This window comes from Hypanus sabinus, chromosome 5 (genome assembly GCF_030144855.1).
Source record: "Hypanus sabinus isolate sHypSab1 chromosome 5, sHypSab1.hap1, whole genome shotgun sequence".
In the NCBI taxonomy this organism is placed as follows: Eukaryota; Metazoa; Chordata; class Chondrichthyes; order Myliobatiformes; family Dasyatidae; genus Hypanus; species Hypanus sabinus.
The window spans coordinates 100,944,233-100,958,709 of record NC_082710.1 but is presented as its reverse complement, the minus strand read 5'-3'; positions in this window follow the sequence as shown (position 1 = coordinate 100,958,709).

Sequence of the window (14,477 nt, the reverse complement as noted above, 5' to 3'; positions counted from 1 at the left end):
ACTGAACAGAAGGTTGATTGCTGGGCTGCTGAGTTCCTTATAGCCAGACGTATGCTTACACCTTAGGTTTCTGTTCTTGCATTGTCACAGTCTAGTTAGCCTCAGAAATGACAGAGCTGTGCTGGTGTCTTTGACAAAGCAACAGCTCTCCAAGAAATGTTGCAGACCAAACAATAATTGATCTTGAGCCACGTGAGGAGGCACAGGGAGGGATAACTAAAAGTCTGGTGAAAGTGCGAAACTGTAAGTGATATTCAGAGAGAATAAAGAGGTTATGTGACCTATTTAGGGAGGTAATCCTTGACTTTAGGTCATGTGCAGTCAATAATAATAAAGCAATTTTAAATTTTGGATAAATAAGAATTCATATTTAGAGATTTACAGACATTTCAGAGGATTATGTATTTTTTCTCTATTTCATTACAACATAGGTGAAGGCCATTTGACCCATCAGGTCTATGCCAGCTCTCAGTAAAATTCCATTCACCGTCTTATTTCTCTGTAAGCTATTCTCTTGTACATGACCATTAATATCAACACCCCTCCTCTCTCAGTCCTACCTCTCCACACTGCTTATCCCCACCCCTCAAACACACCTGTGGTGGGGGCAAATCAACCTAACAACCACCACAAATGTGGGATGTGGGAGAAAACCAGAGCATTGAAGGAATACCAGTGCAACTGGAGGGAGAACATGTAAACTCTAAACAGACAGAGGTTCAAATGGTTCAATTTAAATCAGAGAATGTATATAGTATACAACCTGAAATTCTTACTCTTCATAGAGACATCCACAAAACAAGAACCCCCAAAAGAGTTAATGATAGTAACATCAGAACCCCTCTCCCTCCCTTACACAAGCAGAAGCATTGACAATCCTCCTCCCCCCACTTGCACCAATTAAAGCAGTGACCCCCCCCCCCCAACCCCCATCAACCGCCCTCACCATGCAAGCAATAGCAAAGGTCCCAAAAAAAGATCTTGATCTAGAGTTCATCAAAAAACTACAGTCCAGGATAAAATGGAGGTTCCTGGAGCTGTGAGACACCTCATTACTACAGTCCAACTGTAGTGGATATGGAGCTCATAGAGGTTATCGAGGTAGTGAGTGGGCAGAACCATGAACAGATATGATCAAGGGTAAGAATATCAAATCTGAAATATTGCATGCTTAGGAACTAGTTTGGGTCAGTAAGCATTGGGGTCTTTCCACAGACTGTTGAGCAAATGTTTGGAAGGGTTGGAAGATTGAGGTGGACGAAGATTAAGATTGAGAAATAATTTGAGCTTTTCAATGCATTTATCTCTATTTGTGTTAGCCTAGTGTATCACTTCCTTTTTATTGATCCCATCAGATATTGTGTGCACATAACATTCCATTTCACCTGTTGTTATACCCTTTTTCACTCATCCTATTCCAGAAATAAACTTGCCTGCCCCCTCCCCACCCTTCCACCCCCCACCCCCACCATCAGACAGTCAGGTAACATTGCAACGATTATAAGGAGATGTACCTCAAAACATAATGTATGTCTGATCAAATGTAAAATACTCTGATGTCATCTATACTTGTATCAGAATAAGTAAGCATCAGTATAAGACTGTGTGGCTCAGCACAACTCAAACACCATCTATAAATTTGCCAATGGTACAACTATTGTTGACAGAATTTCAGATGGTGATGAGGAGGCATACAACTGCGAGATGGATCAGCTGGTTGGGTGGTGTCACAACCACAACCTTGTACTCAACGTCAGAAAGACTGAGGAATTGATTGTGGACTTCAGGAAAGGGAAGATGAGGGAGCACTCACCAGTCCTCATCGAAGGGGCAGAAGTGGAAAGGTTGAGGAGTTTCAAGTTCCTGGTTGTCAACATCTCTGAAGATCTATCCTGGACCAAACATATTGATACAATTGCAAATATGGCACAACAGCGGCATTATTTCATTAGGAGTTTGAGGAAACTTGGTATATCACCAACAACTCTCGCAAATATCTACAGGCGTACCTTGAAGAACATTCTAATATATCACCATCCAGTAGAGAGTAGACACTGCACAGGATTGGAAAGTCTGCAAAACTTTGTAAGCTCAGCCAGCTCCACCATGGCTCTAGCCTCCCCGCTGTCCAGGACACCTTCAAAAGTCATTGCCTCAGAAAGGTGACCTCCATCATTCAGAACCCCAATCACCCCAGGACATGTCCTCTTCTCATTACTACCATGAGACAAGATGTACAGGAGCCTGAAAACTCACACTCAATGTTTCAGGAACAGTTTCACGCTACCTCTCAATTTTTTTCTTTTTTGTTTGCTCTCTTTTTGAACTACTTGTTTAATGTGCGCACACACACACACACACACACACACACACACATGCATAGTTAGATATTTATTTTTGGTAATTTCTAGCTTTTTAATTATTATATATTGCAATGTACCACCTCTCCAAGTCAACAAATTTCATGACATATGCCAGTGATATTAAGCCTGATTCTGATTCTATACTTCAAGAGGTGATTTTGATCCTGGCAGAATATTCACCCTTCTATTGCAGTAAATTTTTCTTTCCATTGAATTCAAGATCTGGATTGCTGAATGAGAGAAGAATCTGATGCGTGATCTTGAGTGTCAAACTTTCCAACGTAGAGATCCAATTGCTTGGAAGTTAGAAAACACACTGATACATAGCCCACTCTAGTCTGGGCTCTCAGAAACTCCCCCATTTGTCCAGATGCTGATTATGGGCAAAACTTGCATGGCTGAAAATTAACTTCTTAAGAATTTGCTTGATATAATACTATAAGATATAAGAGCAGAGTTAGGCTATTTGGCCTATCAAGTCTGCTCTGTCATTTAATCATACTGATCCATTTTTTTCTCTCAGCTCCAATCTCCTGCCTTCTTTCCGTATCCCTTCTTGCCCTGACTAATCAAGTGTCTATCATCCTCTGCCTTAGATATTCCTAATGACTTGGGTTCAACAGCTGCCTGTGGCAACAAATTCCACAGATTCATCATTTTCTGCCTAAAGAATTTCCCCCGATCTTCATTCTAAAAGGACGCCCCTCTTTTCTGAGGCTGTGTCCTCCGGTCTTAGAATACCCCACCATACTTATCAAGATAACGTGACCATGAAATAAATGCAGAATATGCTGAAGGAACTTAAAGATGAAATGTTATTTCTGTTTCTCTTTCTATAAATATAGTCTGACCTGTTCTCCAGCATTTAATTTTATTTCTGATTTTGAGCATCTGTATTTTTCATATTGTCTCAGAATAATTGCCCTTGTCCAGCATTTTGGTGCAAACTCTTACCCTAATAAAATCAGCAAGGAATACGTACTCACATCCTGTGCCTAAAAACATGGCCACTGACTGCATTTCTGCTTTCCCAAGTGTAACAATAGAGAGAAAAAATAATGTGACATGATACTTAATATGAAAAACTGGAATGCTTTTATCTTATTATATGAACATTTGTTCATTTATATCTTCCTAGTAACTTAACTTTAATTGCAAATCATTTTCTGTACTTTTGAAGCTGACCTGTTAATTAACAAATCAGGCAAATCTGTCTTGTTGCACTTCTTTTTGAACCACATAGATGCAAATTGATTTCATATGCATCAAATTCAGGAGGCAAAGCAACAAAGTTTAATACTGGAGCAGGAATGAACTACCATTTCATGTTATCTTTTGACTTCTCTCTAAGCACCATTGAAATACATACTGTAACTTTGAAAACTCAAGCATGCATGCAGCAAATTTGAGTCTGCACAGTGGGGTCTTGATTGAAGTTGCCAGAACTCAGACTTCTTGTTGAGCTTGTTAGCTATAAAAGAGGAGACTTTTCTTTCCTATCCTTGGGTTAGATTCTACGCTATTGTTTCTTCCAGAATGGTCCCACCAGTGACATTCTTTCATTTCACCGTCAATTCTTGCTGTAGGGCACACCTCTGAATTGCTTTCTGACTTGTGATCCCAGAATTTTAGTAAAATCTTGCAGAATGGGGACTGCAAACAGCATCTTGACAGGCAGATATTTTGATCTCCTGAGGCACCCGTACAGCTCCACCATGTCCGACAACAGCCAATTAATGTTTCACTTCTGCTGCTCCTCTTGTTACACCTTTTGGAATGGACTCACTTGCACCGAAATGAGTCTCTCCACCCACAGATTTGAATCAAGATAATTTCATTCAATATACACAGTCACAGGTGAACAGCTACTTTCTGCACACTGATATCTATCACCCAAAGTGTACAAATCATTTTTTCTGTTTCCATCTTGCAGACTATTTCACAATAAATTAAAAGTTCCATCCAATCTCTCTTTACTAGAAGGTATAGGTGTAATATGTCTTTTTTTTAATATCAGACATATTGATTGCAATTTCACTAGCTAAAATATACCTCAAATTCTTTCCAGGTACAAGTTTTATTGTTTGGACTCTTAAACTAATGTACCATAGATATTAAAAGCCAATTTTAATTAAAGGCTTTGTAACTTGTCATAAGCATTCCTTTATTCAGAGAGAAATCCATTCTGAATGTCAAGGTTAGCCTTATGAAATATTCACCTCCTGAGTGTATTCAAAAGCTATCGTAAAAAATTATGAAAACAGCAGAAGTGCTAATGTGAAACATCCTTCATCACATTAAGATTTAATAAATGTGTCTGGGTTGAGAGAGCAACCTGTCTTGTATGTAGAAAGAAACCAGTTGATTTATAAGGGATCAGGCTACAGGAAGCTTTTCTGTGTTGGACTGTCATTAGCTGAACCTTGCAATTCAGGTTGTTCAGAATTAATCGCCTCGCTGGATGGTGGATTTTACTTTCTTCACATTGCAAGGTATGACATGCTTTAAATGTTACAGTTAAGTAAGTGGTATTGAAAGCTGCACTATTCCTTTTCCACTTGCCTACTTGTCAATTTTAAGTCAGTTTCATAAATTCAAACCCAACCAACCAGTGATCTCTAGATATTTGGATCGATGAAGAAGTGAAACCATCACTTCATACAATCAGACAAATTTTTATATGAAAAATGATCACAATCTACTAGATGAATTTGAATGAAAGCAAGGCTTTATGCTCCCTTTAAGTTCTAACGGGATCAGGATTTGCCTGTAAACAGAACAATCTGTACATGGCTGAGACCACATTAACAAAAAACTTCAATGTGCTTGTGATGAACATTAATCCGGACTAAAACACCCCAAGCTATAATAGTGTAGCACCATGGTAGCATAGCAGTTAGCATGAAGATATGACACCTCAGAGCATCAGAGATCAGAGCTCAATTCCAGCATCCTCTGTAAACAGGTTTGTACACTCCTTCCTGTGTGAGGGTGTATTTCCTCCAGGTGCTCTGGTTTCTAACCATAGTCCAAAGACAGTTAGTAGATTAATTGGTCATTGTACATTGTCCCATGATTAGTCTATGATTAGATCAGTGGGTTGCTGGATGCCACGTCTCAGTGGGCTGGAAGGGGCTAATCCAAGCTGTGTCTCCAAATAAATAAATTAGTCAACAATATTCTAACATGTTTGATGACAGAAAACATAACATTAGCTTTCAAAAAGCAACATAAAATGTTACTGGTTATCTCAGAAATTAAACACAGCCACTCCAGGAATTCGGCTGGTGTGCACTTTGGGAATACGGAACATCATCAAAATAAAGAGTACCATGCAAAGTCCTAGGCTCATATATATAGTTAGAGTGCCTAAAATCTATTGCACAGGACTGTATTTGACAAAGTGCAGCAGTAAGCGAGTGAGTAAATCTGGCAGGGGAAAAGAATGTTGGGAATTAAGAGGATGGAGGGGTGTGGGACCGAAGGCAGAGAAGGGGTACCGGGGCAGAGGATGGTGCAGGTGCAGACACACCCAACCCTGAGACACCAGGCAAAGTCATTTGATTCCAAAGAATTGATTTATTGACCATCTCAGAAGATCTCTCTGGTGTTTCCTGCTCCCTTCCCTGTCCCTTCCCCTTTCCCCAACTATGATTCTCCTCTCCCTGCCCTCTTCCAATGCTCGGTCTATAACACAGTCCATAACAGAGACCCATACCAGAATCAGGTTTATCATCACTAAGATAAGTCGTGAAATTTGTTTTCTTCTGTGTCGCAGGAGTACAGTGCAATACATACTACAATAATGTGCCCGAGACTTCTACATCCATTCTATTTTCAGTCTCACGTTTGTTTGCAATAATAGGTAATTATATATTTAAAGACACCTCATTCTCTTCATGGTATAATTAGTTGTATCAAATTGAATACCTGGAGCTTGTAATTTTGAATGCGGACAGTGGCAATGATTTCCATGCATGTATAAAATGTTCAGCAGCAGTTCCTATGAGAGTAAAAGACTTGCACAAAGCATGGCAGTGAGTTGGGAACTCATTATTAAGATAAACCGATGTATGATAAAACTTCACACACAAAACGCTGGAGGAACTCAGCAAGAGAGGCAGCATCTATGGAGATGAATAAAGAGTCAATGTTTCAGGCCGAGACCCTTTTCAAAACATCAATATAATAAAAAGTTCTACTAAGATAGGTACTATCCTGAAATAGGCAAAGCATCACAGTACAAGAAAAAAGATGTTTAACAAATATTGCATAACGTGTTAGCAAAACCAATCCCGTTTGATATACAGGACCCAGGTTTTTCTATGTGCCATCAGGAATGGTGAAGTAGATGTAATGGACAGAGTCTAATTCTGCTCCTGTGTCTTATAGTCTTCGCAAATTTGGACTGCTATATAAAGCATGCATTCGTGTTACTCACCAGCTGGGTAATTATCTCGATGTATTACAGAATTGGGAGAACTTGGTGTTTTGTCCTCATAGGCACATGACCAATTGTCCATCACCTAAAATGTCTGATAGCTTTAATGAACTGCTCAAATGTTTGCATACTGAGCATCACAGATGTCAAAGAAATGTGACAAAATATTTGAAGTATCTTACAGATACATGAGATTCTGCCAGTGCCGCAAATGCAGAGCAACACACACAAAATGCTGGATGAACTCAGCAGGTCAGGCAGCATCTATGGAGAGGGAAAACAGCTGTAATTTCAGGCCAATTTTTGTTCATCAAGACTGAAATGTCAACTACTTATTCCTTTCCATAAATGCAGCTGACCTGTCAAGTTCCTCCAACATTTTGTGTGTGCTACTTAGAAGCATCTTGACAATTTAAACATGTTCAATGTTTCTACATCTTGGAATAATGAGGGGGGGAATTAATGCTTTTATCCTACTGCTCCAAAGAGTGGACATTTATGCTCTGAAACCAGTGACAACACATATTTGCAATCTGTGAAGTATCAAAACCTCCAAGAGGACCACAACCTTGTCATAGGGTTTGGAGACTTGCATGCCTCAATAATCTGAAGAACCATGTTGGCTGGAGTCAGGGCATTATGCTTTGGCTCTTAGTAGGGTCACCCATGCCAAACAGGTCAAAGGATAGCGGCCAAACTAATGGTTGTCCTCCAGTCCTCCAGGTTCAGGGCTTCAACTCAAGGCTGAAGTTCTGATTGGTAAAAGAAAATTGCTATGGAAACAATAAAGAATTTTCCTTCTACATATGAGTGCAATAGTATTCCTGAGTCTCCACCCGGGACTTGCATGACTGGCAGCAGGGAAAACCAAGAAGAAGCTACTGACATGATAAATGAAGCCAGAACATGACCAGAGCTGGAGGACCTTCATTGCTGCTGTAAACGCCAGCAGTGTAATGGGCAGTAAGTAAATAACGTATCGAAAGCATGATACAGAAATGCTATTGAGAAAAGTGGTTCTGAGGTAAAAAAAAAATCATGATCATATTAAATGATGGAAGAGCCACTAAAACCAAATGGCATACTCTTTTCTGTATTTTGTTATTGCTTTATAAGTAGTCTAATGCATATGAGCACGTCATTTTCCTTTTGTATATAAACATGAATCAAATTAATTTATTATTCAGTGGATGGATTCTATGAATGCAATGAAAGTGTTCTGTTTTTATTTAGTTGTTTAATTTTCCTTCAATAAATGATGGAAAATTACATGATTAGTTCCATGTCTGTATGTACAAATTATATTCAGTAACTTCGGAATATTGTTTTAGTTCAAAAGTTGTTGAATTTGAAAACAGATTAATGCAATGAAGAAAATGAAGACAAGCCAATGCTGCTCCTCAGAGATAGCCTTCAACTAGATGGAATCTGCAACACTGGTTAAAAAAAAGTTGACAAATAATACCAATAGATTTACAAAGCCCAATAACTTCACCTTGTGTACAAGGAACAAGATGACTTAAGGAGTCAACTATTGGCAAACTGGGTAAGAAAAGTTACATTAATTACTACAAAGTGACTTGCTTCCCTGGAGCAACATAGCATGAAATAGTCTTTGCATAATGTTACACATACAGACGGCATGCCATCAATGTTGGTGATACCTGTCTGGCTATGTAGAAAGATGCACAATTTACCCACCATTTCACATGTACTATGAAAGTAAGAAAAAATTTGTTGGGCCACATCCAGATTATTTGTTTAAGTGAAATCATGTGCCTACAAATATGTGTACGACTCTATTCAGCAGACACAATGCAAATGAAGGTCAAATATTTCCTTCATCATATTTTCTAGGCTCTAATGTACATTATAAATCTGATGGAAAGCTTAGGCCATAAAATACCGATGAGAGTAATTGAGCTTTGACTACAGACTTTGTAATTAAAAATCTACAGCATGGAACATCATTGCAGGATGACAGGGGTAAGGGTAACTTCTTGTGATTTTCTTTATTGCACCATTAATAACAAGGAAGGGGTGCAGATAACACCAGCATAATTGTATAATTAATAAAGATTGTCACATTTATATATTCTTAATTTATTGATAATAAAAATATGTTTTGCCTTTATTCATGGTCGAATCATTTCTGGCATTTCAAAATGGGTGATTTATAGCATGTTTGTAAGGCCGATATTTACTTTCAACCTTTTGATTAAAATGACAGTGCATAGTAAGCCTTATTGCATAGCCATGACATATTGCCTTGGGGGAGACTTTATTCCAGTGTGAATGGTAGATATTCCAATTAATCTATATGACACAGGCATTAGTAGTTGGGGTTAGCAGTAGCAGTGAGACATTGTACACATACAGTATGTGATCACCAATTCACTGTCCACCTCACTACAAAATCTAGCCATCTCTCCCACCAACATTTAGATATCAGGTTCAGAATCAGGTTTTATATCACTGGCATATGTCGTGATATATGTTATAACAGATGCAATAGATATAACAAACGTCCTTTCATTACCTTGATCTACTTTGATTGAATCATTGGGAATAAAGTTGGAAACTGTGCCCCATATTTATTCAAGTTTCTGGTATTAAAACACAATAACCATTAAATGTCTTTGGGTAGAACCAATTGTGCACAGCCTTCAGTTCGGTGTCTGATCTCTGCAATGCACAGCTACAGTTTGCCAGACCTTGAATTCAATGGAAATTGACTGGGATGGAGGGTGAATATTCTCTTAGGTTCAAAACCACTTCTTGCAGCATACTAATATAACTAAATGTGACATCAGTGTATCACATATTTGATCAGGTATGCATTATATGTTGAGGTACAGTATGAGAAGAATCTCAAGTAAGCCAGTTTAATCTCCTACGCTCCATGCTTCCTTGTATAATGTCCCATATTCTGTGTACCTTAGTTCACAATAGCTTGGAACACACAGAAACACCCACAGTACACTAATGTCATTGTGGAACTCACACAGCGGGCTGAATATTTCTAAGCTGCAAATTGCTTTGGTTTTACAACTACCCTACTTAACATTCATTTTTTTTGGATTACCCATTCCAGTAATTTTAGCCCATTCAGAACACATTATTTCTTTTCAATATAAAATCAAAGTCAAACTTTATTGTCATGTTGACAAGAAACTCTGCAGACACTGGAAATTCAAAACAACACACACAAAATGCTGGAGGAACTCAGTGGGTGAGGCAGCATCTATGGAAAAGAGTAAACAATTGACATTTCAGGCTTCCAGATTGAGAGGGAAGTGGGGAGATACCTGAATTAAAAGGTGGGGGAGGGGGAAGTTGTTAGTTGGAAGGTGGGTGGGAAAGGTCAAGGGCAAGAAAAAAAAGATTAAGAGAGTGGACAATAAGAGAAAAGGAAGGAGGAGGGGACCCAGAGAGAAGAAGTAAGCAGATGAGAAGAAGTAAAAGGTCAGAGTGGGGAATAGATGAAGGAGTGAATTGTTCACCAGAAGGAGAAATCAATATTCATATCATCAGGTTGGAGGACACTGAGATGGAATATAAGGTATTCCTTATAATTGGAACCAGAATTAAAATCTTTGGCCACTGTGAAGTCCCACTTGTGGTGGATGGTACTTGACGAAATGGTACCCAATTTACAACAGGTCTCACCAATGTACCACCGGACGCAATAGATGACCCCAGCAGATTCAACGATGAAGTGTTGCCTCACCTGGAAGGACTGCCTGGGCTCCTGAATGGAAGTGAGGGAGGAGGTGGAGGAGATGAATGGGCAGGTGCAGCACTTAGACTGCTTGCAGGGATAAGTGCCGGGAGGGAGATTAGTGGAGAGGTACAAGTGGACCAGGGAATTGCGGAGGAAGCGATCCCTGCAGAAAGCAAAGGAAGGAGGTAAAGACATGTTTAGTGTTATATGTATAATTCACATGAATAAGTACCTGAGAACACAGGAACACAAGAAATAGGAGCAGGAGTCGGCCATCTGGCCTGTCGAGCTTGCTCTGCTATTCAATAAGAACATGGCTGAATTGGTCATCAACACAGCTCCACCTACCTGCCTTTTCCCCATAATCCTGAATTACTTTGCTATGCAACATCTATCTAAACTGAATTTAAATATATTTAAAGAGGCAACCTCTACTGCTTCCATGGACAGACAATTCCACCACTCTGGGAAAAGCAGCTTTTCCTCATCTCTATCCTAAATGACCTTGTACGTGACACTGTACACCATGTATCCTTCTTTTATGGATTAGTCTTTTATATGGCACACAATTGAACAGCTTTTGGACATCCAAGTAGAGAACATCCACCTGTTCCCCTTTATCCTCTGCACTCATGATATCCCCCAAAAGCTCTAATAAGTTTATCAAACTCGACTAGGCCTTCAAGTGTTCAATTGCAATGAAAAACTTACTTGCAGCAGCATCACAGTAACAGAGCATCTTATAAGCAAGTCATAGTGATTTCTGTTATTGGGTGCAGAATAAATTTTGATTATTTCTGCGAAACAACGTTTATTAGTTCTGACACAGAACTCTGGACAGATCGTTTGACTATCAATTACAATTGATCTCTGGGACCCTAGATTATTTCAAATATTTATACAAAAAGATGCAACAGCCACTGCCTCATAGGAACACACCACTCAATAATTTTCCGTGCAAACACATTTTCCTAAGCCTTTGCTTTATTTGTAACAATTTTAATTACTACACCTTCCCAGTGATGTGGAGGTTAAACACCACAGCATGGAGCCTTACCACAAAGATTCTCAATGTTCTGTGAAGTTAACTTCAATATCCTGATCCAACTTTTAGCTATGTGAAGAATATCTGTTCTGACTTTCAGGTGCAACCATTTAGTGAACTGGGAAATAATCCAAAGACTGATGTGTTCTTCATGCCTGACTCCAGTCACCACTTTGCCTTCCGTGCTGAGTTCCAGCAAAACATAGCCCGGCAATTTTCACCTCCACCATTCCTGCACAGCAAGAGGCATCAGAACAGCCAGAGGTACAATCAAGAACCAAACCATATGCCAAGGCATCATTGTTGATATCCAAACAATATCTGAAAAAAAGCAGCAGCTAAGATTATGTTAGGGAAAAGTTCTCTTTCAAAAACTGACTGCAGCTATCAGTTGAGTAATGTCCTCATTTCTCAGTCAGGCACTCTTGCCCTTTGTTCTTTCATTAATGGTAGAATTCTGCACCTCATCATGGACCCAGTCACCTAACTTGAAACTGCCAGGTGTCCATTTCATTAAAGCATGTCATTCATGTCAGAAAGTTGCTGCTATTTTGCTGCTTGTACAACTCAATGCAGAACCACCCAAGGTCCAATGTAAGGTGCACCAGCCAGCCCTATGTCTACAGCATGTAACAACTCTATCCTGTGACTATGACACAGAGGTTATTCATCTTCAACCAATCTGAATAGGATCCAATCATTCCACTTTGCTGCCATAAGACACAGGAGCAGAATATGGCTATTCAGCCCTCTCTCAATCCTATATGCCAGCCTTCTTCCCATAACCATTTATGCTCTTACTATTCAAGAACCTATCAATGTCCGTTTCAAATATATTCAATGACTTGGCCTCCATGGCCATCTGTGGCAATACACTCCACAGATTCACCACCCTCTAGTTAAACAATCTCCTCCTCGTCACTGCTCTAAAGGGACGTCCTTCTGTTCTGAGGCTGTACCCTCTGGTCCTAGATTCCCCCACTTGAGAAAACATGCTCTCCACATCTCTATCTCTGTCAAGTATCTATATCTATCTAACTCTATCCAAGCTTTTCAATATTTGATAGATAGGTCAGTATGGGTGGCTACCTTCATTGTGGCAAGACATCTTCACTTACACAAAACTGAAGAGAGTTTTAGCTCATTTCTCATCAACAGTCTCAGACAAAGTGGATCCAGCTTTGATTTGTCATGCTAACTACCTCTGGAGAGGTTTTGGCCTACGTGCATTCTGACGGGAGTATCTCATGCAGTTCTGGGATGTTTCAGATAATATCTTCTATAATCCACCTCTGTTTCCTGATCAAGTTTAGTGGCAAGATGATGAAACTAATGAGAGTCCTGATGAAGGGTCACAGCCTGAAATGTCCAATATTCAACATATGCAGCCTGACCCGTTGAGATCCTCCAGCACTTTGTGTGCCACTGTTGGAATAAATCTGGTGTCTATTTTTTAAAGTTTTATTTTAGTGATGCAGTACAGAGTAGGTCCTTCTGGCCCTTTGAGCCATGTTGCCCCAGGAACCCTCAACAAACCCAATTATCCTTAACCATAGCCTGCTCCAGCTGCTCTGGGATTCGTGTCTGTGGACTCACTTTGGTTTAAATGCTATTTACTTACTTCTATTGTTTGCACAATATTCTCTCTCTCTCTCCCTCTCCCTCTCCCTCTCCCTCTCCCTCCCCACACTGGATATTTGCTGGTCTTCTTTTTACTGGGTTCTTTTATTTTTTTTGTTTTATGGCTGCATGTAAGATGAATCTCAAGGTTGTATAATGTATATATACTTTGATAATAAATGTACTTTGAACGTAATCATGGGATGAAGAACAATGATCAATTAACTGACCAACCTGGTATGTCTTTGGACTGTAGCAGGAAACTGAAGCGCCCAGGGAGCACTCTTGCATTCCACAGGGTGGATGCACAGACTTGTTACACAATGGTGCTGGAATTGATCTCTGAACACCGGAAAGCTACCACAGCCCTGAGCTGTAATAGCATTGTGCTAAGCGCTATGCTACCATGGCGCCCAGGTCTACTATTCCTTTGGCACAGTTTGAATACACACATACCATACTCTAAAACCCTTTAAATTATCCTTCCTTATTGATTAATTGGAATGCTTCATGCAACCTTCAATCTTCTTGGGATTCTATGCACAGCTCAAATTCCTCCAGAATCCTGCTCTCAGAATTCTGCCTTCCATCACACAAAAAGAAATAAATCCATGGTGCCACAAGCAACAATGTTAACACTATATTGTTCCCTCTACATTTTCACGATGTCCCAAAGTGCTTCACAGTCAATTAAATACTTTTGAAGTGTAGTCACTGCTCTGATGCAGGAATTGCAATTACCAATTTGCACACAGCAAGGACCCAGAAACAACAATGTGTTAATGACCAGATAATCTCTTTTAATCACATTGCAGAAGGAAAAACTATCAGCAAGGACACTGGGGAGAACTCCCCTGGTGAGTCTACAATGTATGCTCTCCACGACTTTAATACCCCTTCCATTGCGCATCAGCCTGAACTGCTTTCATTACTCTTAACTGTGGCTTAACCAACATCAAGTACACATTTGTCATTGTTTCATTATTTTTTAATTCTGTGTCTTCATTTTTTTTAAATGGTTGATCTTCTTGATTTTAATCATATGAATTTGCATGTTTTTGGAAGTAGCTATACTCTTCGGAGAATTTCATCCAAACTGCAACTGCGTTTATAATTTTACCCAAATAAAATTAACTAGGCTTTTGCTCTGTAGGTTTTCTGCCTGTTTCATTAAATCTTTCTTCATTATTTCCATGTACATCTGCATGTTAAACACTTGCGTTTACGTTATTTTCTCTGACAAGTGTACTAATGTAACCAGGAAGCCATCTGCCCTGCTTGCTT